Here is a 26,439-nt window from a genome sequence, read left to right as displayed (position 1 = left end):
TTCGATCTTACGATGGCGATAGCGATACGACAAAATTGTAAGATATTTTACATTTCGCGCGGCAGGCAAACGCAGCAGCATACGATGCTGCACGTTGGGACGCTGCCGGGATGTACGCATCTCCCGCCTTTCTGTGAAATTGCAGTTCATATAGGTAGACTAAGAATTTACCTTTTTACTTCATATTTTACTGTGCAATACAGTATTGTAATTAATAAATACATACGGTATATAGTTTATAAAGTATGCTACTGTAAATTGCTGTTTTGCTAAATTATCACCATTCTTTAAGACTCCTGGGTAGGCTGGGCCATCTTCGACTTACGATATTTTTGACTTACGATGGGGTCATCGTAACGCATCTCCATCGTAAGACGAGGACTACCTGTATACGTGATAAGCACGACATCTACGAAGCAGACACTGCTGTGCAATGCACAGTGCATGGCTCTGGATCGGTGGCCTTCATTCCAAGGCACGCGGGCCACTGGCTCGTGACTTGTGGCCCCTCGACAAAACACAAATGTGAAAACACCCTCTCCCTCATCATCGTGGTGCTGTCAAACCCCAATGGTTTCAAATGTGTGGCGGCCCTCACACAGATCACAGATGATGTCTTATAGGCGGAAGTGGCCACCCTCTGAAAACTATACCGACTATAATCACCCAGGGATGTCTGTCCTTAACGCTCGTGACGTCACTCCACGTCGATCGGCCCCCCTCATTAATAATCATGAGCAGGTGACGTCACTCCACATGAAGCACCCTCCCCCCCTCATTAATAATCATGAACAGGTTACGTCCTCCAAATGTACACCCCCCCCCCCTTCATAATAATTAGCGGGTGACGTCACTCCACATGGGGCGAGGCGCCTCCTCCCCCCTCCTCGGCGTCAACTCACAACCCTCACTACAAAGGCAGAACCCTCACGTCACGTGATCTCCGTAACGCTGTTGAGACATCGAAGTAAAAAGGACGTCTTGATGAACATGGAATTATAACCCTTTAGATGAAATAGGTCTGTGTCACCGCGGCCTTACACATTGCACACGAATGGATGCAATGAATATATCACGTCGCGGTCTGATTTTCGTTTGCAAGTTTCAGATTTACTGTGATACACCCGTCCTTGGACGGGCAAAAGGCGAGTTAGGGAAGAACACTGCCCAAAGACTGATTACTAATGGGACACAAACTTATTAATTGTTAATGAAAACCAATTTTTTAAATCCTTTATATTAAGTTCGCTTGCTTGCTTAGGACCGTGCAAATCTTTCGGTCGTTTTTTAACCCACTTCCCGTGATCCAATCGAGTTGACATTTTGCACACAGACTCGTTGTGCGTGACAATTAATTTTCGTGAAAATTTTTTCCAAAATTTTACACTTTTTAGGGGAAAAATAATATTTAATTACCAATTGTTTAATGCTGCCAGACAATCATCTGACCCATAGGTGGCAGCCATCTCAAGCCAGAGGACGAGAGGACTCGAGCCGCCCCGATACCACGCATATAAAGGATTTATAGTGAAAAACTTTGTTTTTACGGGTTTACTTGTTATAAGAACGAGTATTGGCGGAGTGATAACCTGGTCCCTGCCATGGAAACATACAGGGGTGGGGCCCAAAGATCGAGACACAGAGGGACATCTTATCTTAACATATCACAAAGGGTTATTTCATTTACCTTAACACATGTTCACACTGACTTCCATGAACATTAATGCACGAATGCGTAAATTCTCTAATTTAGGTCTTTTTTTGTTACAGCGTCCAAGTGCAATGTTTGAATATTTGTCAATTATGTTTAACTGTCTCAATTCATTCGGGGTTCTTGGTCGAGTTTTGTAAATGATGGATTTGAGATGACCCCACAGAAAGAATAAGAAAAATTGTTATTAATAAAAATAGATTTTTTTAAAAACCTTTAAGGATAAACAATTTAAATGAAATAACCCTGTGTGTCCTGACTTTTGGGCCACCCGCTAGAATTTCAACCAATGGCTTAGAAGCTGCATCATTGACTGTTTGAGCAGCGACACATTCTTGACGTTATGGAATCTGACTAATACATTTTAATACTCACACAACTGATCAATACAAACATGTCAACCGTTTGTATATTTAACACGTAGCCTTTCACAACCAATATCATCCATAATACAGGTTCTTTTGGGTGAGATCGCGTCAATATATAAATGTGCCGTTAAACCCGCCACCACCCGACACAAACTAGTAAGGGTTGTCACGTAAACAGAACGTGGCCAATTCGTCACTAGTACAGCACTAGTGTATAGTGTAGTGTATAGTGTAGTGTATAGTGTAGTGTGTAGTGTATAGTAGTTTATAGTCGTGTATAGTGTAGTGTATAGTGTAGTGTATAGTAGTTTAGTGTAGTGTATAGTGTAGTGTATAGTGTAGTGTATAGTGTAGTGTGTAGTGTAGTGTGTAGTGTAGTGTATAGTCGTGTATAGTAGTGTATAGTGTAGTGTATAGTAGTGTATAGTGTAGTGTATAGTAGTGTATAGTGTAGTGTATAGTGTAGTGTATAGTAGTGTAGAGTGTAGTGTATAGTAGTGTATAGTGTAGTGTATAGTGTAGTGTATAGTGTAGTGTACTAGTACAGCACTAACCGGTGTGTTGGAAAGCCAAGCCACAACATTTACAATCTGAGTACGATGTTTCGCCAGTAATTACAACTAGCTTCATTAGGCGACAGCCAGATTTGTGGAGAAGTCCGCCTGTTTCGTTCGTTAAAATAAGGTACGAAACGTCGTACTGAGATTGTAAATGTTGTGGCTTGGCTCTCTAACACACACCGGTGTGCTGTACCAGTGATGAATTGGCATGTTGTGTTTACATGACAACCCTTACTAATTGGCTGTGTTGGGTGGTGGCAGGTTTGACGACACACTTGTATATTTACGCGATCTAACCCCAAAAAAACTGTATTATCGTTTGTATATTCTTTGTTACGCATCTTCTACCTCCAGCAGTATACATTTAATTTTGTAAGTCTGAGCTGCTGTGGATCACAGCTGTGGAATTCTAGTCAAGTCTCACTCTGCGGATTTCATGTTTGCCGAATTTAACACCGTGTCCCTGCGTAACCTTAGTCTGCATTGAGTGACTAAATGAATTCCGCAGACTTCACCAAAAATTCCAGCTCTTGTTGTCATCCGCTAGGCAGCCACGACTACCCAGACTTAAACTCTCGAGGTGAACTAACACCGATCTATGTGTGCCATGTAGCGGTCTTCTTGTGGTTACCGTCGCCATTCAAACATTTCAGGTGACAAGTAACCCACGTGGCCAGGTGACCACAGGCGCGACGTTTGTACCCGTCCATCCACCGCTTCAGTGCTCTGCCACTGCCTGAACTTCATCGTGACCTGGCAACGCCACATTTTTCTCGAGAGATAACACGAGCGTTTCAAACCAATGCCCCCAGGTACAAACTCGACTGAAACAAAAAGACAAATATCGCCCCGTACAGTCTTAACGGACCTTTGGGGCAAGTGCTGTTAGGCGAGCTTCCATGAAGGCCGGCACTGTGGCACACGAGGGGGGTGAGTGGCCAACACCACGCCCGGCCGTCTCCTTAGCGGCGATGTGTACACATCACACGAGGTAATCGTCTGAGGCTGAGTCGACCTAGGGGAGGCCAGTGACCAGTTCAGATAATCATCACTGTGTATGTATGTTAAACTTCTTTAGCAGCGTACATAGCCAACCGTGCTAATCGGAGGTGCGGGGGAAGGTCACCGGTGTTGGCCGTGAACGGGAATCGAACTTTCGTGGCCAGGTTCGTAGACACCACTCTCGGGTGAAACACACAACACCGCGGGCAAAAGTGCGTCTCATCTGTGGCGCAAGGGAAAAAGTTCACGGCTCATCACTGTCTTTGAAATGTACTGCAGAGCCTGCAAAAGATAGCCGCATGGAGTGGCCTCCGATGCTATCGTGTGTTTTCATATTCCAGGCCTGCTTTACGTCAAATCACGAAACGAAGGAATGCCCTTCCATAACTCTCACAGGAAGATGAGAAACATCAACCGAAATTAAAGAATTGTCCCCGACGTGGACATCACAGAGCGACGATCCGGTACCGCACGACCGAGGTCCATAGGTCTCTTCAATGACCTCTTCAACTCTTACAAAACAAGACATAATTAATCAGCCTCCAAAGAGAAGCAAGTAATAGCTGGCGAGTTTGTGTGTTTGTGAGAGTTTCTTATTTGTGAACAATGCAATTAAACTATATATATGTGTATGTATAGAAAAAAATTCCTTCAGCAAGACTATGTTTATTGGAACTAAGCACAGTCATTTTAAGAATGCATTTGATATATGGTATGTAACAGGCTCCAAACGAAGTTAAACAACTCTTATAATCCCCCGTAAAAATTAGGTAATTTTAAATATATCTTTCAAGTCTTCAATTTACTGACGATGAATTCACCTTACATGTGTTGGATCTTGTCTGATCTCTCCGTGGACAAAGCACAATTGAGCATGGTTAATACTCGCGATGGGCGACTAGCAGAGATTTGTCAGATGCTGTGAAGCAGGCGTGGGCTTGTGAAGGGGCCAGGCATGGGGCAGCGTTGACGTTCACTCCCTCGCACACGTGGTTTGTCTACGGGGTCCTCCTGGCATCCTCCCACACGAGGCCAAAGACTCACGGAATTGCTCGAACATTCCATCAATGACGGAGACACTCCTGACAAGATTTATTATGACTCGGCGATGCTTTCCTGGTGAAATAATTCACTGCTGTTGCCAGCTGTCATTATTGTATTGCAGTAAAATATGTATTCACCCACTGCCCTACCTTTCCTTAACTTTGCACTCCGATCGTGCTTTTGTATCGTTTGCTGTTGTGATGTCCTGACCCGCCCCGAATGGACATCTGTGATCAAGAACTTTACAGCTCATCGGATTCCTCCAGTAGAAAGACACATTCACAATCTGACTCGTGGTGGTGGTGGTCACCTGTGCGGAGCCGGATGTTGAAACACAGCCACGTGTCTCCTTGGGCAACAGGTGTAGCACACAACAAGTCACAGAAACCAATCCCATGCAACCTCACAGGGCCTTTGTTAGCAATGTAAACAGCTTCAACTCGAATGCTACACATGGAACACTGAGCACACAAAGACAAAGATCCCCCGTGAAGCCTCAGACTGTTGCGACAAGTGCTGTTAGCAGGGTAGCACCTATGAAGGCCGGAATGGCACAAGGAGTGGGGGGGGGGGGGGCAGCACGCACGACCGCCTTTGTCTCCCCAGTGGTGATGTTTACTACACACTGCACCAGGTACTCATTTGAGGCTGAGTCAACAGCACACACACACACAGGAGGAGCTGGACACAACACAAACTCGCCAGCTAAATAGCCTTCTGGGGGCACTGCTCAGCTATTTAATTGCTTCTCTTTGGGGGCTGATTAAATAATTCTTGTTCTGTAAGAGTTTAACGACAATACGGTGCACGCAGTCTTTTAAACGAGTTGAATGATTTAGATTTAAAGCTTTCGTGACCGCAGGGATTCGTATTCTTGGTTCTTTCGGTAAAGTTACGTAGAAGGGAAATAATAAAATAATATAAATATAAAAAATATTTTATTTATTTTATTATAAAATAATATAAATATAAAACAATATTTTTTATTATTTCCCTTCTACGTGACTTTACCGAAAGAACCAAGAATATGAGTTGAATAATCTCTCGATATGTTGTATGCGTATACCATCATCATCAGCAGCAGCAGCCATGGTCAATCCACTGCTGGATGAAGGCCTTCCCATGCCGTCTGGCAAGTGTTCACTACCTCGCCTGCTATGCAGGAGGTTGTGGGTTCCATCTTGATCCCTGTTCTATATTTGGAGTTTGCATGCATCTCTCCTCGTGGTCACGTGGGGTTTTCTCCGGGTCCTCCGGTTTTTCCCACCACATTTATGATCAACATCACGCGTTTAGAGGGTTTGGCTGCTGCTATAATTTTTTTGGACAGGTAGCTTCTGAAAACGAGCAGTATAGCTTAGTGTGCCTTACCTGGCAAAACTGTTAAAATATCGCTTTTCATTCATGTTAGGAAAGGCCTGGAATCAAACTCAGGAAATCAAATGTATCATTCCGGATGACCGCTGCAAAGTATGGTCTTGAGTTTTGATTATAGTGTGCTGATCATTAAAGGTGTATTGAAAAAATTCGATTCTGCTACTGATACTCCAGCTGTTATGGAGTGACTCATGCAGCCAGCTATGGCTACAAAGTTTGGTCGTACATGTTGTGTAAATATCGTTTATTGTTACATTTCAATCACAGTTCCTATGATCACTGTTACATTGTTATTATAGCTTTATTTTGGTGATTTTGAAAACGTTTTGGTTTAGCCATGTTTGTTTGTTGTAGTACAGAGTTAGCCTGATAACTTTAATCTGCATTGTCTTATGGTTGTTATTGTTTGAGTTGCATCCCACTGGGATTTTTTGCACACAGCGTTGAAATGCGGTGTTTTTTTTCTGGAAGACTTTGCTGTTTTTACCTGGATTTTTCTGTTGCGTGTAGTCACTTTAAGATGTTTCTTGTTCATGTTTTTGTTTTGTTGCGGTTGCACCCGAGTCAAGAGCCGCATGCCTCACAGGGTTACACCAAATACAATGAAATGAAATGAGTGGGTTCATAGTCCAGTGTGCGAATTCCAGTACTGCACCTAACCCACTGCACACCTCGCAGAGAGTAAGAGGGCCATAAAAACAGTCGAGTGTTGACCTACTTGGAGTGAACTGAAAGTGGGAAAAAACTGAACGTTGTCCAGAAACACTTCACGTGAACCCAAATACAGCACCAACTCTAAAAATATTCAAAACTCTACAACGGCTTAGTCCAGCTTGAGTAACATTACCCTTCGCAAAGGAAGACCTTTTTTTTGCATTATAATAATGGACCTTATGTGTAAACTGTTCTTTTTTTATCGATTTAAAGCTTTCGTGACTGCAGGGATTCATCTTCTTGGTTCTTTCGGTAAAGTCACGTAGAAGGGAAGTCATAAAATAATAAAAATAAAACATAATAAAATAATTCTCACGACGTTTCTGCCACAACGCAAGCAGCCGTCCTCAGGTGAAGAATGAAACACCACCAAGCTTGGAGCGTATATTGAAGCTGGGTTGGAGGGGGGAAGAAGAGCGCCTTGACAAAATAATTTGCATATCAAGAGGAATTTAGCATATTTATGGGAAATGCAGATATGTGATTAGTAGTACTTGTGAAATGCGTAGGAGGTGTGCGGGGGGTTTCAAAGTCATATTATGCCCGTGCATTATGCAGGATTAGCAGCATCAAAGGGAGGGGATGGGGGTAGCATTAACAAAGGGAAGGAATGTTAATAGTATGTAGCTGCAGTTACTAAACAACCACGTGAAAAACACTAAAGTATAAACTACATAGTATCATCAGTATACTAAATATACTCTCCAATAAGCTGAGCTACTAACAGTAAGTAATACATTACAATTTCAACGTAGTTGAGGAAAAGATGAGGTTGAGATTTGGGATTCTGGCAGCGACGACGACGACGATGACATGTGGCAATCTATTCTTGTGAATGATGTCACACGGTGACTTTAATTGAGTCACGACGAGAAGCATCTTGAACAACTCGCCGGAAATTCTGTACAGTTCTGTGTTCCCACACAAGCCATGAACATAGCACTTCATTTTTAAAATGTAGCTTTGGTAATTTCCCACACACACGAATCAACTGCTGGATGAATGCTACCTCGCCATTCCGTGTCAGTGACTGAGGTTGTTTGGCCAGACCTCACTACGCGGCCCCAATGCACGCTCGGAATGGTTCAGATCAAGGCTGTAATTATAAAATATATTGGAGGGGACACATTCCCCCCCCCCCCGCCAATATTCAAATATGCTCAAAATGTCCCCCCCCCCCCCCCCAATATATTGCTATAAAATAGATTTTTGTTTATATGATTGTGGTTATGGTTGTACTTTATTAATCCCCAATCTCTGCCATTACATATAATGAAACAAGAAAAGGTAAAAAAATAAAAAAAACAGAGCAATGTAATACAATACATACACTATTAGACATTATTGTAAAAAATAAATAAAAAGTCCATCCTATGTGTTAGTGAATTTTGTAATATTTAGGCAGGAAATCGCAGGAAATTAGTTTTCAAATGTAGATTTTATTTTTCTGGGGGGGGACCCTCAGACCCCTGGAAGATTTGGTCCCCCCAATGTTGACTCCATGGCTACGGCCTTGGTTCAAATACAACAACACTAAGACTCCAATAAAAAAATCCTAATTTTTATTTCGCACAGAAACCACTACTAATAACACGGTAATGTTGATTGACTTTGCTCATTTCCCACTCAAGCCAGTAATACTACTAATAACCACAATACTGTAATACACGACAGTCCGGTGATAATTTCCTTGACAGTATTTACAGAGGAAACGCCACACATCTCAAGACTGTGCATCTCAGCAGGGGGGGGGGCGGTCTGGGTCAATGTCCTTTCGTGAGTTTGGCTTCGTGTGGGATGGAAACGGAGGGGGGCGAAGACCCTCGGGAAACCCACACATATGAAAGGGGAACAAGACTCCAAAGCACGACACGGATTAAAGAATCGATTGCTGTGGATTCGAATCTCGCTAAATTGATGCAGGAATTTCACTTCCGTACAAACACTGAATAAACTAAAACCATAAAACATGGTAGTTTACCAGGTAAGTCCCACTGAGCTATATATCTCTTTTTTAAGAAGCGATCTGATCACCACAAATGCATAGCAGCCAGATTATTTAAATGCACGTTGATTCTAAATATCGTGAGGAAAACAGGAGCCGGAGAAAAATCCACGCGACCTCCTGTACACCAGGCGAGGTAGTTAACATCTCATAGCAACCGTGATGATGATGAGAGAGAGACACGCAAAGTCCAAATATACAGCAGACGTCAGGGTCGGGATCGAATCCACGACCTCCTGCCAACCAGGCGAGGTAGTTAACATCTCCTAGCCACCGTGATAATGATGAGAGGGAGACACGCAAACTCCAAATATACAGCAGCAGGCGTCAGGGTCAGGATCGAACATACGACCTCCTGCCTACCAGGCAAGGTAGTTAACATCTCCTAGCCCCCGTGATGATTGTGATGATGAGAGACACGCAAACTCCAAATATACAGCAGGCGTCAGGATTGGGATTGAATCCACGACCTCCTGCACACCAGGCGAGGTAGTTAACATCTCCTAGCCACCGTGATGATGATGAGAGAGAGATACGCAAACTCCAAATATACAGCAGCAGGCGTCAGGTCAGGATCGAACCCACGACCTCCTGCACACCAGGCGAGGTAGTGAACATATCCTAGCCACCGTGATGATGATGAGAGAGACACGCAAACTCCAAATATACAGGTGTCAGGTTCAGGATCGAACCCACGACCTCCTGCATACCAGGCGAGGTAGTTAACATCTCCTAGCCACCGTGATGATTGTGATGATGAGAGACACGCAAACTCCAAATATACAGCAGGCGTCAGGATTGGGATTGAATCCACGACCTCCTGCACACCAGGCGAGGTAGTGAACATCTCCTAGCCACCGTGATGATTGTGATGATGAGAGACACGCAAACTCCAAATATACAGCAGCAGGCGTCAGGTTCAGGATCGAACCCACGACCTCCTGCTCACCAGGCGAGGTAGTTAACATCTCATAGCCACCGTGATGATGATGAGAGAGACACGTAAACTCCAAATATACAGCAGGTGTCAGGGTCAGGATCGAACCCACTACCTCCTGCATACCAGGCGAGGTAGTTAACATCTCCTAGCCACCGTGATGATGATGAGAGTGAGAGACGCAAACTCCAAATATACAGCAGGCATCAGGATTGGGATTGAATCCACGACCTCCTGCACACCAGGCGAGGTAGTTAACATCTCCTAGCCACCGTGATGATTGTGATGATGAGAGAGATGCACATTCCAAATATACAACAGGCGTCAGGATTGGGATTGAACCCACGACCTCCTGCACACCAGGCGAGGTAGTGAACATCTCCTAGCCACCGTGATGATGATGAGAGAAACACGCAAACTCCAAATATACAGGTGTCAGGTTCAGGATCGAACCCACGACCTCCTGCACACCAGGCGAGGTAGTTAACATCTCCTAGCCACCGTGATGATGATGAGAGAGACACGCAAACACCAAATATACAGCAGGCGTCAGGGTCGGGATCGAACCCACGACCTCCTGCACACCAGGCGAGGTAGTTAACATCTCCTAGCCACCGTGATGATTGTGATGATGAGAGAGAGACACGCAAACTCCAAATATACAGCAGCAGGCGTCAGGTTCAGGATCGAACCCACGACCTCCTGCACACCAGGCGAGGTAGTTAACATCTCCTAGCCACCGTGATGATTGTGCAAACTCCAAATATACAGCAGGCGTCAGGGTCAGGTTCGAACCCACGACCTCCTGCACACCAGGCGAGGTAGTGAACATCTCCTAGCCACCGTGGTGATGATGATGAGAGAGATGCAAACTCCAAATATACAGCAGGTGTCAGGTTCAGGATCGAACCCACGACCTCCTGCACACCAGGCGAGGTAGTTAACATCTCCTAGCCACCGTGATGATGATGAGAGAGATGCACATTCCAAATATACAACAGGCGTCAGGATTGGGATTGAACCCACGACCTCCTGCACACCAGGCGAGGTAGTTAACATCTCCTAGCCACCGTGATGATTGTGATGATGAGAGACACGCAAACTCCAAATATACAGCAGGCGTCAGGATTGGGATTGAATCCACGACCTCCTGCACACCAGGCGAGGTAGTGAACATCTCCTAGCCACCGTGATGATTGTGATGATGAGAGACACGCAAACTCCAAATATACAGCAGCAGGCGTCAGGTTCAGGATCGAACCCACGACCTCCTGCACACCAGGCGAGGTAGTGAACATCTCCTAGCCACCGTGATGATGATGAGAGAAACACGCAAACTCCAAATATACAGGTGTCAGGGTCTGGATCGAACCCACGACCTCCTGCACACCAGGTGAGGTAGTGAACATCTCCTAGCCACCGTGGCGCCCTATCTCTGATACTGACCTACGCAGGGCAATGCACTCACTGAACCGTCTGGAGTCCACGCCACTGTAAAAGTGTTTTCTGCTCACGGTTCCGGCTTACAGACCTTCAATAAAGCTTGCACCAGGAAGTCCGCAGTGGAGTTAGTACACATTCTATCGCATGACATTGAAACATATCCATTTACAAAACCTCACTTTAGCACAATTACCACGCTGTAATTAATTATGTGTACAGTATAGGGTATTGTACTTATGAACTAATCCAGTTGGCCGTGGCAATGTTATTTTTTCTTTCTACTCACCGATATAAAAAATGCTGTTAATCTTTTACTCAACGTGTTACTGTACATACAAAGACAAAGATCCCCCGTGTAGCCTCAACAGACTGTTGGGGCAAGTGCTGTTAGCGAGCACATATGAAGGCCGGCACATGGGGGGAGGGGGGGGGGTGACCAGCACCACGCCCGGTCACCTTTGTCTCCCCAGTGGTGATGTTTACAGAGCTCACTATTCACACAAACACACACTCACTCAGAGAGGCGTGTGACAGATGAAAGCTGTGAGAAGCGAATGAGCTGTGAAGAAGATCTCTGTGACAGATGTCCGAAGGTCTTCCGACTGACCAGTGACGATAACTCAGTGGGACAGAGAGGCGAGCACGAGGAGTTGACATTCAGACAAGCCACACACACACAGGACGAGATGTCCAGAGGCACTCACAGGGGACAAACATGAAACAGATACCGTATAGAAAGGCCATAATTATAATAAATATTGGGGGGGACACACACATCCCCAATATTCAAATATGCTCAAAATGCCCCCCCCACCAATATATTGCTATAAAATAGATTTCTGTTTATATGATTGTGGTTATGGTTGTAGTTTAGTAATCCATAATCTCTGCCGTTACATATAATGAAACAAGAAAAGATGAACAAAAACAAAGCAATGTAATGTAATACACTATTAGACATTATTGTAAAAAAGAAAAAAAGTCCATCCTCTGTGTTAGTGATTTTTTTAATATTTTGGGCAGGAAATGGCAGGAAATTCGTTTTCAAATTTAGATTTTTTTTCTGGGGGGGCGCCCCAAATTCACTAACACATGGGATGAATTTTTTATTTTCTTTTTTACAATAATGTCTAATAGTATATTGTATTACATTGCTGTTTTTTTCTTTTTTGCCTTTTCTTGTTTCATTGTATGTAATGGCAGAGATTAGGGATCAATAAAGTACAACCATAACCACAATCATATAAACAGAAATCTTTTTTATAGCAAAACATTGGAGGGGGGGACATTTTGAGCATATTTGAATATTATAATGACGGCCTTGACACAGAGAGAGAGAAGTGCCAAGGCAGATGGACAAACACAATGGGGCCTAGTGACAGAACGTCATTGTCAAGAAACAAACCGGTACAGAGACAGACAGACAGACACGGGAGAGACGCTCACAGGCACAGAGACAAACACAGAAAGAGAGATGGAGAGACGCTCACAGCCACAGAGACAGACACAGAAAGAGAGATGGAGAGACGCTCACAGGCACAGAGACAGACACAGACAGAGAGATGGAGAGACGCTCACAGGCACAGAGACAGACACAGACAGAGAGATGGAGAGACGCGCACAGGCACAGAGACAGACACAGAAAGAGAGATGGAGAGACGCTCACAGGCACAGAGACAGACACAGACAGAGAGATCGAGAGACGCTCACAGGCACAGAGACAGACACAGAAAGAGAGATGGAGAGACGCTCACAGGCACAGAGACAGACACAGACAGAGAGATGGAGAGACGCTCACAGGCACAGAGACAGACACAGAAATAGAGATGGAGAGACGCTCACAGGCACAGAGACAGACACAGAAATAGAGATGGAGAGACGCTCACAGGCACAGAGACAGACACAGAAAGAGAGATGGAGAGACGCTCACAGGCACAGAGACAGACACAGAAAGAGAGATGGAGAGACGCTCACAGGCACAGAGACAGACACAGAAAGAGAGATGGAGAGACGCTCACAGGCACAGAGACAGACACAGAAAGAGAGATGGAGAGACGCTCACAGGCACAGAGACAGACACAGAAAGAGAGATGGAGAGACGCTCACAGGCACAGAGACAGACACAGACAGAGAGATGGAGAGACGCTCACAGGCACAGAGACAGACACAGAAAGAGAGATGGAGAGACGCTCACAGGCACAGAGACAGACACAGAAAGAGAGATGGAGAGACGCTCACAGGCACAGAGACAGACACAGAAAGAGAGATGGAGAGACGCTCACAGGCACAGAGACAGACACAGAAAGACAGATGGAGAGACGCTCACAGGCACAGAGACAGACACAGAAAGAGAGATGGAGAGACGCTCACAGGCACAGAGACAGACACAGAAAGACAGATGGAGAGACGCTCACAGGCACAGAGACAGACACAGAAAGAGAGATGGAGAGACGCTCACAGGCACAGAGACAGACACAGACAGAGAGATGGAGAGACGCTCACAGGCACAGAGACAGACACAGAAAGAGAGATGGAGAGACGCTCACAGGCACAGAGACAGACACAGACAGAGAGATGGAGAGACGCTCACAGGCACAGAGACAGACACAGAAAGAGAGATGGAGAGACGCTCACAGGCACAGAGACAGACACAGAAAGAGAGATGGAGAGACGCTCACAGGCACAGAGACAGACACAGAAAGAGAGATGGAGAGACGCTCACAGGCACAGAGACAGACACAGAAAGAGCAGATGGAGAGACGCTCACAGGCACAGAGACAGACACAGAAAGAGAGATGGAGAGACGCTCACAGGCACAGAGACAGACACAGAAAGAGAGATGGAGAGACGCTCACAGGCACAGAGACAGACACAGAAAGAGAGATGGAGAGACGCTCACAGGCACAGAGACAGACACAGAAAGAGAGATGGAGAGAGGCAGCGAGACGTCCCCGGCAGGAAAACTAACACGAAGACGGACTACAGATAACGCTGGGGCCACTGTAAGTGTAGGCCACCATCATCATCGTCTATGCACGTGTCAACAACACACGCGTGTGTGATGTACGTCCACCACCCCACTACCACCCCCCCACCACCATCACCACCCACCACCCTCCCAACACCACCACCACCCCCCAACACCACCCACCCACCACCACCATCACCACCACCACCCACCCACCACCATGACCATCACCATCACCACCCTCCCAACAACACCACCACCCCCCAACACCACCCACCACCACCCCCCAACACCACCCCCCCACCACCATCACCACCCACCACCCTCCCAACACCACCACCCTCCCAACACCACCCACCACCACCATGACCACCACCATCACCACCATCACCCCCCCCAACACCACCACCACCACCCAACACCACCACCCAACACCACCACTACCACCCCCCCCCCCCAACATCACCCACCACCACCCCCCCAACACCACCACCACCATCTCCACCCCCCACCACCACCACCCCAACACCACCATCACCCCAACACCACCACCACCACCCCAACACCACCATCACCACCACCACCCCCCACCACCCACGGCCTTCACAGGCGCAGCAGGCTGCTGCTCGGCACTTGCCCCGCAAGCGACGACGAGGCTACCCGGGGGATCTTTGTCTTTGTCTCCGCGCAGCAGCGGCGTGCACGGACACGCGCGCGTCTCGTGCAGAGATGGGTGCCTAGTTAGTTAGTTATGGTGAGTTAGTTAGTTATGGCTAGTTAGTAAGTTAGTTATGGTTAGTTAGTAAGTTAGTTAGTAAGGCGTTAAGTTGGTTAACTAAGAAGAACAGCAGCAACAACAGCAGCAGAAGCAGCAACAACAACTACAGCAACAACAACTACAGCAGCAACAACATTAGCAGCAGCAACAACAACAGCAGCAGCTCACCTTGTCGAGACACCAAGTCGTCAGTCAGCCCGTGGAGGTGTCTTGACGATCTATCCCCTACCACCACCACCACTACCACCACCACCCTACCACTACCACCACTACCACCACCACCACTACCACCACCACCACTACCACCACAACCGCTACAGGCAACACGACGCCCCCTGCCCCCTCAGCGGGGCCCCCCACGAGTTCCGCGGCTTGGCTCACAAGGAGAGAGAGAGAGAGGGGGGCCACCACCTCCCTGGACGTCGTGCCGCTGCCTTGAAGGGTCGGGGGGGGGGGCTGTGTGGGAAGGTGGAGGTGGTGGGTGGGTGGAGGTTGGTGAGTGGGTTGGTGGGGTGAGTGGGTGGGTGGGCGGTCTCTACCTTCCGCAACCAGGTGAGGGGGTGAGGCCGGAACGTCGTCACTCGGCCACCACCCCCTTCCTCTCCCCTGCCCAGGCGAGCAGCCCGCCCCTCCCGGGGTGTCACCTGCACCCCCCCCACCCGTCCCCTTCCCCCCGCCCTCTCCCCCCCCTCCCCCCGCCCTCTCCTCCTCCTCCCCTCCCCCCTCCACCCCGCCCCCCCACCCTCTCCTCCTCCCCCCGCCCTCTCCCCCCCCGCCCCCCGCCCCCCCGCCCTCTCCTCCCCCCACCCTCTCCTCCCCTTCCTCCCCGCATCGCTGCTTGTCGCCGGCAAATTTGCGTGCGCGTTTGTTGTTACCTTACGGCGAGATGTTAACTACCTCGCCTGGCACACAGGAGGTCGTGGGATCGATCCTGACCCTGACGCCTGCTGCTGTATATTTGGAGTTTGAGTGTCTCTCTCTCATCATCACCACGGTGGCCAGGAGATGTTAACTACCTCGCCTGGTACACAGGAGGTCGTGGGTTCGATCCTGACCCTGACACCTGCTGCTGTGTATTTGGAGTTTGCGTCTCTCTCTCATCATCACCACGGTGGCTATGAGATGTTAACTACCTCCCCTGGTCCACAGGAGGTCGTGGGATCGATCCCGACCCTGACGCCTGCTGTATATTTGGAGTTTGAGTGTCTCTCTCATCATCACCACGGTGGCCAGGAGATGTTAACTACCTCGCCTGGTACACAGGAGGTCGTGGGTTCGATCCTGACCCTGACACCTGCTGCTGTGTATTTGGAGTTTGCGTCTCTCTCTCATCATCACCACGGTGGCCAGGAGATGTTAACTACCTCCCCTGGTCCACAGGAGGTCGTGGGATCGATCCCGACCCTGACGCCTGCTGTATATTTGGAGTTTGAGTGTATCTCTCTCATCATCATCACGGTGGCCAGGAGATGTTAACTACCTCGCCTGGTACACAGGAGGTCGTGGGTTCGATCCTGACCCTGACACCTGCTGCTGTGTATTTGGAGTTTGCGTCTCTCTCTCATCATCACCACGGTGGCCAGGAGATGTTAACTACCTCCCCTGGTCCACAGGAGGTCGTGGGATCGATCCCGACCCTGACGCCTGCTGTATATTTGGAGTTTGAGTGTATCTCTCTCATCATCATCACGGTGGCTAGGAGATGTTAACTACCTCGCCTGGTACACAGGAGGTCGTGGGTTCGATCCCGACCCTGATGCCTGCTGTGTATTTGGAGTTTGCGTGTCACTCTCTCTCATCATCACAGTGACTAGGAGATGTTAACTACCTCGCCTGATACACAGGAGGTCGTGGGTTCGATCCCGACCCTGACGCCTGCTGCTGTATATTTGTAGTTTGCGTGTCTCTCTCTCATCATCATCACGGTGGCTAGGAGATGTTAACTACCTCGCCTGATACACAGGAGGTCGTGGGTTCGATCCAGACCCTGACGCCTGCTGCTGTGTTTGGAATTCGCGAGTCTCTTCCCCGTGGTCGCGTGGATTTTTCTCCGGGTCCTCCGGTTTTTTCACCTCTACATTTAGAATGGGATCGTATCGATGTTTAATGGGATCGTAGTGATGTTTGATATGATCGTAGTAATATCTAATAGGATCGTAACACTATTCAATGGGATCTTAGCGATTGGCCGCCGGGTTTTCCCCTCTGCATTTAGAATCGACATCACGCGTTTAGAGTCGTTGGCTGCTGTACATTTCCACGTGTCGACCAGGTCGCTTGCTGAAAAAGATCTGTAGAGCTCAGTTGGCCCTATCTGGTAAGGGGCCGTCCATAAATGACGTCACGCGATTTTGGACGATTTTTGACCCCCCCCCCTTCGTCACACGGCGTCACAAAAAGTCAGACCCCCCCCTCAAATATGACGTCACAAAGCCCCCCCCAAAAAATAAAACATGCTTCAAATCGCTTTAAACTATTGTCATTGTAGTGCGTATTTAATGTGCCGCTGCACTCTGATGTTGTAGGAGAAAACATTTATTAAAAAGTCTATTTTATTAAGTAGAACGTGTTGTCTGTATTTATTTAAAGTTGCGCATTTTGATGTGACGTCACATTTCTCAACCCCCCCCCCCTTGTCACACATCGTCACAAATGTCTGACCCCCCCCCCCCCCAGGTGCGTGACGTCATTTATGGACGGCCCCTAAGATAAATGATAGTTTATATGTAAGAGTTGAACATGTTTTAAGAGTTTGGATCTAAATTATTTAATGTAGCTGCCCTCAAAAGTGTTGGAACCACCTCAGTTCCGTCTTTTGGAATCTCAACTTTGTCATTTAAATCTACTCTTTAAATCACTCAAGTTTAAGTGTGAATATAATTTGACATCATCGCTTGTTTTGCGTATTTTTTGTTTTGTTACATCTGTAATTGTGGAATGCTTTTTTTGCCTGTAAGCTCGGAGTCGCCCTTGAAAAGGAGCTGCTTAGCTCAATGGGGCTTTACTCGGGGAATACACTTACGATTTCTGAATGTGTTCAATGCGCTCATGCTGTTAAATGTTGCTTACAACAATATTGTGTTATCGAGTTGACACCGTGGTTCAGATGTCTTGTGACCTCCATTGAATTTTCTAAATATTAACTTTCTTATAAAGCAAGGGTTTAATTCTTCACCTGAGGACGGCTGCTTGCGTTGTGGCCGAAACGTCGTGAGAATTATTTTATTATGTTTTATTTTTATTATTGTATTACTTCCCTTCTACGTGACTTTACCAAAAGAACCAAGAAGAAGAAGCAAGGGTTTATTTAAAAAAAAATTAATATGTCTTCTTAAAACATAATAAAATACAATTGTATTTTATTATGTTTTAGTTTTATTATTTTATTATTTCCCTTCTACGTGACTTTACCGAAAGAACCAAGAAGATGAATCCCTGCAGTCACGAAAGCTTTAAATCGAAAAATTAATATACAAAGGAAACACAAATGTTAGGGGGTGAATTAATTGGGGTGGGTCACAAGACATTTGGACCATCCTGTACAGTGTTCAAAGATCGATTTTCCCGCGTGGCTGCTGGACTATGAGCACACACACACACACATTGTGTTCGGTGTGGACTTAGTGGCCGAGTGTGATGATGCCTCTCTTTCTTGTGCGCAGGTTTTGGACTTTGGGAGTGGATAACAGAACAACGGCCTACCTTGAACAAGTCTCCACGCCCATGGATGTATAGAGTAGAGCCGACACAAGATTACAGGGGTTCGTCTATTACTGGTAGGAACGAAGTGAACCAGCCTACAATAGATTATATCGTCCGTCCATCCGTCCGTGAAGCAACATCGCCCCCTACTGCAAACACTTGGCAGGACCCTACAAAAACCTTTAGACTCAGTGACGCTTTCCTGGCTAAACAAGTGTAATAATACATTATGTTTATATTCTTTGGTTATTCTCTCATCCACACCTGTCCCCAGCCGTCCCAATCTCGTTCCCGCCAAAAGGCCCCCTTCTTCCCGCCCGTTCTCCCATTATATCTCCTCGATTACCCCTCCCACTAACCCTCCTATTGGTGGGAATCCTTCCCCTGACACCCCTACAGATGTGTGCAAGCCCACGGCAGGGCGCACTGGGCGAAGACTAGTACACGCTTTTATTTAACTCACTCCGTCTGTTGTCGTATCCTCAAAAAAATGTCTAACTTAAATTTTTACCCGCTTCCCAATGTGCTATCGACTGCAAACTTGGTCTACTTATGTCATACTGATGACAAGACTATATTCTATCAATAAGATTAAAAAACATTTTTTGTTACATTTTACACGCTTTTATTTTACTCTGTCTGTTGTATCCTCAAATCTTGTAACTCAATTTCAACCATCTTTCCAATGTCGTATCGACTGCAAAATTGGTATACTTATGTCATACTGATGACAAGACTATATTCTATCAATAAGATTAAAAAAACATTTTTTTTACATTTTACACGCTTTTATTTAACTCACTTTGTCTGTTGTATCCTCAAATCTTGTAACTCAATTTCAACCGTCTTCCCAATTTCGTATCGACTGCAAACTTGGTATAGGTATGTCACACTGATGACAATACTATATTCTATCATTGAAATGTTTAAATAAATATTTTTAAACAATATTTCTTACGGCTCTAATTGTCCACGTTTACGGCTCTAATTCTCGACGCTCAACTCACGTTGCCTGTAAATCACCACGTGGTCCCTTACGTCACGGCAAGCCTCGGGGAGTCACGCCGAGGGGCGGGGGAAGTGGAAGGAGGGGCGATGGGGGAAGGGGGCAGGGGGAGGGGCAGCTCGGACAGTACATTTCATTAAAGCGTGTTTTTTGAAAAAGTTTTTAACTTTTTTAAATAATTGGACGTGCAGCGACCGAACCGGGCCGTAAGCTCCATCCAGTCCAATCCGATCGCGTGCCGGTTACGTCGAACGCGTCCGTGCACGATACTTTTACGATTCGGAGACCTGCACCGCTATTTGTCACCCGTAATGTGTTCATTGCCCTGTCATTTGACATTTTTTTCATTAAGTAAAAATTCAACAACAACGACGACGCGAACAACAACAACAACAACAACAAAAAGTGCCCGGGCTCACAGTTGAGAAGGTCGTGGGGTCAAATGTCAGCTCGGGGTCAGAGTGGCCTGGCATCAGATAAAACGCAGAACGCTGTCACGGGAAGTGAGAGGTTATTTCACGGAGACAGCAACTGACGCCACAGGAATGTGGCATCATGTACCCCGTGTGCAGTTCCCCGCATGGAGATGCTGACTTTGTTTCGACTTGCGCTGTCTAACCATGCGAGAGGAAATTTAGTTTTCAAAGCTTTCGTGACTGCAGGGATTCATATTCTTGGTTCTTTCGGTAAAGTCACGTGGATGATGATGATTGCTTGTGTTGCAATCGATACGTCGTGAGAATTTAATTGTTTTATTTTTATTATGTTATTATTTCCCTTCTACGTCACTTTACCGAAAGAAGCAAGAACATGCGAGAGTAGTACTGTGCTGTATTGAGAATGTTTTTTTTAATCTCACAAAAGGTATGCGGCCTGTAATAAATAACCATGTAGGCACGCAACTGTGGTGAAAATTAGTCCTCCCTTGGTCCAGAGCTCCCTTGACAAATAATAAGTAATATTTAAAAATACTTTTAAAAAAACACGCTTTAATGAAATGTACCGTACGAGTAATGGCAGAACTCCACGACTCCAGGAAGTGGCCCCGAAGCTTGCCATAACGTAAGAGGCCTTGGTCATTCACAGCCAACGTGAGTTGAGCGTGGACAATTAGACCCAAGCCGAAACATAACATGTAAAAAAGATTGTTAAAAAAATATTTTTAATGATAGAATATAGCATTGTCATCAGTATGACATAAGTATACCAAGTTTGCAGTCGATAGCACATTGGGAAGTGGGTTTAAATTGAGTTACAAGATTTTTTGAGGATATGACAACAGACAGAGTGAGTTAAATAAAAAATTAACCCGTAAAAACAAAGTTTTTCACTATAAATCTTTTATATGCGTGGCGGCTAGAGTCCTCTCGTCCTCTGGCTTGAGATGGCTGCCACCTATGGGTCAGATGATTGCCTGCCACCATTAAGCAATTGGTAATTAAATATAATAAATTTTTTCCTAAAAAGTGTAAAATTTTGGGAAAAATTTTCACGAAAATAAATTGTCACGCACAACGAGTCTGTGTGCAAAATGTCAGCTCGATTGGATCACGGGAAGTGGGTTAAAAAACGACCTAAAGATTTGCACGGTCGTAAGCGCGCAAGCAAGCAAGCAAGTGAACTTAATATAAAGGATTTGAAAAGAGATACTTCTGGTATCAAAGGGTCGTTCATTATCATCAACCATGATCAATTCACTGCTGAATGACAGCCTCTCCAAGCTGTCATCACCTCTCATGGCATTGGGCCGTCTCTACTCCACTCCCTTCTTATTCACTCACAAAATAATGATCTCTACAGGAAAAACATGATGTTTTCTGACTCAAGTTATTTGAAGTAATATTAAACAAAATCGTAATTACTCTTTGTCGAAAGTGAATAGCGGTCCCTTTCATAATACTCTCCGAGTAATAATATAATTTGTTTATCCAGGCCGGCCCCGCAGAGTCTCAATACTTATTTTTAGGAGGTTCCCAGAATGGAATGTTTGGTCAAACACCCTTTTAATTAGGATTTTAATTGTGTGCAAAATCCAGAGATCACAGAGAAAACCCATCTCACTCACGAGGACATAGATCCATCGATATGGGCTCACAAACCCGCTCGCCGCAAATGCGGTTACGTGATGCACAAATGGAAACATTAAAATCTCTCCAGTTGTGTGCGACTGTGGTCATCCAGACCAGACGGGACAACCTATAACGACGCAGCGCCCCGATCCACACATACGAAGGAGACATCACGACGATGATGATACAACTCCGCCTGCTCCCGCCTCGGTTATCTTGGCTTGAGCACCACCTGAATGGGACATTGCAGTTGCAGCTCTGCATCTACATCAGCTGTGCAGTGCCGGATTATCCTAGTAGCAAAAGTAGCTTTCGGTAAAGTCACGTAGAAGGGAAATAATAAAATAATAAAAAATTTAATTCTCACGACGTTTCGGCCACAACGCAAGCTGCTTGCGTTGTGGCCGAAACGTCGTAGCTACGGGCCCCGCACTTTCAAGGGCTCCGCGCTCAATGCTTTCAAGTTATCAATTCCGTTTAAGTGATTCTGCACTTGCTTTATTACTATAGTACTATACCACCTTCAACGAACGACTGGGTGTATAAGGTTAGCGATTTGTCCTATTATCTGGCTGTATAGCAAATGAAAAAATACAATTTCTTTACTGCGCAAGTTTAACAATTTATGTGTTTTTAATATTTATGATTTTATTTTTATTTAGGGCCCTTCTATAACAGATGCTACAGGCCCCCGCACTCGCTTAATCCGGCACTGCAGCCGTGCGAAAGAAAGAAAGAGAGGCGGACCGGTCTTCTCCCTGGCTGCCTCGCGGCCCCGTGGGCGTGAAGAGTCTCACAAATCCCGTCCCCCCCCCCGCCCCCCAAAGCGCTTAAAATATATCTCTATTAAAGAGAAAGGTGCTCGCTTAGGGATTAAAGTAATAATACATTCCAGCCATTCTAAATCCGCAACTGGATGAAGGACTGCCCACTCCGTGCCGATTATGGGTGCATTGTGTTTTACTCCGCGTCAGTGCGATTCGGTAGAGTTTGCGTCTCTCTCTCTCTCATCATCATCATCATCACGGTGGCTAGGAGATGTTAACTATCTCGCCTGGTATGCAGGAGGTCGTGGGTTCGATCCAGACCCAGACGCCTGCTGTGTATTTGGAGTTTGCGTTTTTCTCTCATCATCATCATGGTGGCTAGGAGATGTTAACTACCTCGCCTGGTATGCAGGAGGTCGTGGGTTCGATCGCGACCCAGACGCCTGCTGTATATTTGGAGTTTGTGTGTCTCTCTCTCTCTATCATCATCACGGTGGCTAGGAGATGTTAACTACCTCGCCTGGTATGCAGGAGGTCGTGGGTTCGATCCAGACCCAGACGCCTGCTGTATATTTGGAGTTTGTGTGTCTCTCTCTCTCTATCATCATCACGGTGGCTAGGAGATGTTAACTACCTCGCCTGGTATGCAGGAGGTCGTGGGTTCGATCCAGACCCAGACGCCTGCTGTGTATTTGGAGTTTGCGTTTTTCTCTCATCATCATCATGGTGGCTAGGAGATGTTAACTACCTCGCCTGGTATGCAAGAGGTCGTGGGTTCGATCCCAACCCTGACGCCTGCAAGGCGGGATCGGTTTCTGTGAAACTCGCCACTTTTGGCTGACCATCGGACACAGACGGTCACCGCATGGCGCACTTTCAGATGTGCTTCCTTCCAATATTAGGAAACCAACCAGACCGATGCAACTTTTAAATCTATGTTGAAAACTTTTGTTCTGAAGAAGTGGTGTTTCTGTGTTTCGTTTCTTGCTTTTCCGCCGCACCTCCGATTTGCACGGTTGGCTACGTACGCTGTGAAAGAAGTTCAACGCACATCCACACACTGATATTCACCCTAGCAGGGAATCAAAAACTCGGGTCAGTGGGTTTCACAACCACCGGACATCATCTCTCCGCACGACGATGCTTACGGATGAGAGACATGACAAATGTGGAGGCTTTGTCAACACGTGTTGGGGGGGGGGGTGGAGGGAAACCCTGGAGACCTCGTATGAGAGCAGCGAGGGGTCTTACCGCTTTTAATCCATTAGGCGCGTTTGGAGGACCGGCTGCCCTCTTAGGTAATTGCGACGCTCGTTGCGGAACATCCGGCTGGCGATAAATTTGGCGGCGGCGAACGGCGCTGAAGTGCGCCGATGCTCTGAAGGACAGCGTGGATTCCTCAAGCTATTGTATTGGTTGTGCAATGCAGCCAGAATTATCTAAGACCCCGAGATGGCTTTTGACAGTCGCGTGTGGCATGGTCAAGAATCGAGCTCCACGTCGCTGGGATCGTAGTGCAGTGGGAATTGCTCCACCACTGCTCCCGATGATATACAATTACAGTCACATGTAAACCAATAAAAAAAATATATATACAAATAGATGTACAGCCCTTGTGTTACTCCACTGCTGGATGTGAGGGCCTCATACTTCAGCACGCTGGTCAGGTGAGTATTGGTGAAGACAGGGAGCACTGACGTGGCAGCATAGAAGTACAGTCCAACAATTGATGTGATATCGCTGCCCTCTGCTGCCCACAACGTAGCCTGCGTCCTGAGACGTCCAGCAGTGTCCAGACTTGGCTCAGGAGACGTGACGAGCGATCAGGCGCCGGTGTTTTGGTCGTAGAAACAAAAAGATAGAACACATACTCTTTGGCTCTTTCGGTTAAAGTCACGTAGAAAGAAAAACGAAATAATAGAATACACGACATTTCGATTGCGGCATAAGCAACCGTCATCAGGTGAGAACGATGTGTAAATGCAAGCTCGGAGAGAGACAGAGAGAGACACACAGAGAGACAGAGAGACAGAGAGAGACACAGAGACAGAGAGAGAGACACACAGAGACAGAGGAGTGTGTCTCTCTGTATGTTTGTCTCTCTGTGTGTCTCTCTCTGTGTCTCTCTGTGTATCTCTCTGTATGTTTGTTTCTCTCTCTGTGTGTCTCTCTGTGTATGTCTCTCTCTCTCCGTGTTTGTGTTTGTCTCTCTCCGAGCTTGCATTTACATACAATTCTCACCTAATGGCGGTTGCTTGTGTCGCAATCGAAACGTCGTGTATTATATTAATGATTTTTTTCTTTCCACGTGACTTTACCGAAAGAACCAACGAGTAATTCCTGCAGTCACTAAAGCTTCAAATCAAGGACAGAACCATCAGGTGAGCAGGGCTACGGGGTTTGTCGCGGTGAGCTTTTGCAAAAATAAAAATTCACGGCAGAGGAGCAGAGGAAAAAAAAATGCAATAATTCATCTGGAATGTCCACGGGAAGAGGAGAGGCGGTGGGTCGCACCTTGCACGAGGTGTCCCGTCGAGAAAGGAACGTCACTTTTATAATGGTAATCATATTTTCTGTCAAATATTACGATAAATCAAAAAGTTAAAATAAACATTTATCAACGCTTCCCCCACGCGAGGGCACGTGTGGTATTTTATTTATTTATTCAAAGGGAGGTTCAGGAACCGATCTATCAAACCCCAGGGCATCTCTGATAGCCAAATACTCTTCTAGATTTGAAACCGAAGAATATGAAGCCAAAAACTCTTCACCCCAAACATTTTATTTCGAGGCTCGTGAAACCCACGTGGATAGTGTCAGGGCCGGATTAAGGCGTGGGGGGCTTTAGGGGCTGCAAGCCCAGGGGCCTCTTCCAGCTGAAGGGCCTCCAGAGATTGAAGTGAAGAGTGATTCATATTCTTAGGTTTTTTCAGTAAAGTCACGTAGGTAAAACATTAACATTAATAAAAGTAAAATAGAATAAAAATCACGACGTTTCGGAGGCAACACAAACTTCCGTCTTCAGGTGGAACCGTCACAGCCACGACAGCTGTATCAAGTAAATGAGAGATTGCAGGAGCTACCACTCCGTTTATATAACGTCGTGATTTTTATTTTATTTTACTTTTATTAATTTTAATGTTTTACCTACGTGACTTTACCGAAAAAAAACTAAGAATATGAATCCTTGCAGTCACGAAAGCTTCAAATCTAGAAGTGAAACGTGATTTCGTTTGTGAATGCTGAATTTTATTTGTTGTTAGCCTCGTAAAAAAAAACATTTAATTTTTCTTTAACTTTGTTTTCCTTTTGAAAATATTACTGGGGGCTTTTTTCGATTTAAAGCTTTCGTGACTGCAGGAATTCATCTTCTTGGTTCTTTCGGTAAAGTCACGTAGAAGGGAAATAATACAATAATAAAAATAAAACAAATACAATTCTCACGACGTTTCGGCCACAACGCAAGCAGCTTGCGTTGTGGCCGAAACGTCGTGAGAATTTTATATTATTATGTTTTATTTTTTCACGTAAAAGGGAAATAATAAAATAACAAAAATTAAACAAATACAATTCTCACGACGTTTCGGCCACAACGCAAGCTGCTTGCGTTGTGGCCGAAACGTCGTGAGAATTGTATTTGTTTTATATTTATTATTTTATTATTTCCCTTCTACGTGACTTTACCGAAAGAACCAAGAAGATTACTGGGGGCCTCACACTACCTGCACCCCTAGGGGGCCACAAAATCTTAATCCTGCCCGAGATCGTGTGCACGCGGAGCGCCAGGGATCGACTGCCTCCACTCCCTGCATCAGCTACAGCCTTGCTGCACCACCTGGGTTACAGGCTTCAGGGTGCCACGGTGGCTAGGAGATGTTAACTGCCTCGCCCGGTATACAGGAGGTCGTGGGTTCAATCCTGACCCCGACGCCGGAGTTTGCGGTGTCTCTGTCCCCGTGGTCGCGTGGTTTTTTCTCCGGGTCCTCTG

At 46.2% G+C, this 26,439-nt stretch overlaps 1 pseudogene; it reads right to left on the bottom strand.

Moving 5' to 3' along the window:
- The window catches only part of LOC133343093 (ligand of Numb protein X 2-like), a 96,949-nt pseudogene extending 81,680 nt beyond the window's left edge, over positions 1-15,269 (bottom strand).
- Positions 15,270-26,439: the final 11,170 nt, after the last annotated feature.

This window comes from Lethenteron reissneri, chromosome 16, assembly GCF_015708825.2.
Source record: "Lethenteron reissneri isolate LAM-NWPU_2019-01 chromosome 16, ASM1570882v1, whole genome shotgun sequence".
In the NCBI taxonomy this organism is placed as follows: Eukaryota; Metazoa; Chordata; class Hyperoartia; order Petromyzontiformes; family Petromyzontidae; genus Lethenteron; species Lethenteron reissneri.
The sequence above is the reverse complement of the archived record's forward strand: the minus strand, read 5'-3'. Positions and strand labels throughout refer to the sequence as shown.